Genomic DNA, 687 nt, shown 5'->3' with positions numbered 1-687 from the left:
TGTTTTAAAATAAACACTTGACTTTGGGGCTCGGGAAGCTATCAGGGAATGAATGCATCTGATGCACACACAGACAGGGCTGTGATTTGGCATCTTAAAATGTTTTTCCCCCGAAGCTGGTTGGGATGGAATGACATGATTTATTTTTTAATGGCCCTAGACACCACAGCAGGGAGTTTTTGTTGGGTTTTTTTTTGTTTAGTTTTTTTTTTTTTATTTTTATTTTTTTTTTCTTCTCATAGTTGATGAGGAGAAAAGGTCATTTGGGATAATTTTGCCCCCTGTTTCCAGATCCTGGTCTAGTGGAAGGTGTTGGGTTTTTAAGGTCCATTCCAAGCCAAATCATCAAGTGATGCTCACACCCTCTGCACCCCATCACCCCACTCCCTGGGAAAGGGTTTTTTAGCCAAATTTCTGAGTGTCAAAACATTGTGGGGCACAAGGAAGAGTCTCAGCCTCTGCTGGGGGTTGTGGAGTCAAGAACATAAATCCCAAACCCTTGGTAGCTGCATGACATCTTTATTTTTACTGGCAAGAGAAGCAGTATACACAGCGACATTGCAGTCTCTTAGCTCGTTAAAAATATCTCAATAAATAAAACAAATAAGCAACATATACACTGGAACAGAAAATGAAAACCAAAAAAAAAAAATTAAAAATAAAAAAAAAAATCAAAAAAGGGGGAAG

This window comes from Melospiza georgiana, chromosome 7 (assembly GCF_028018845.1).
Source record: "Melospiza georgiana isolate bMelGeo1 chromosome 7, bMelGeo1.pri, whole genome shotgun sequence".
NCBI classification, from domain to species: Eukaryota; Metazoa; Chordata; class Aves; order Passeriformes; family Passerellidae; genus Melospiza; species Melospiza georgiana.
The sequence above is the reverse complement of the archived record's forward strand: the minus strand, read 5'-3'. Positions refer to the sequence as shown.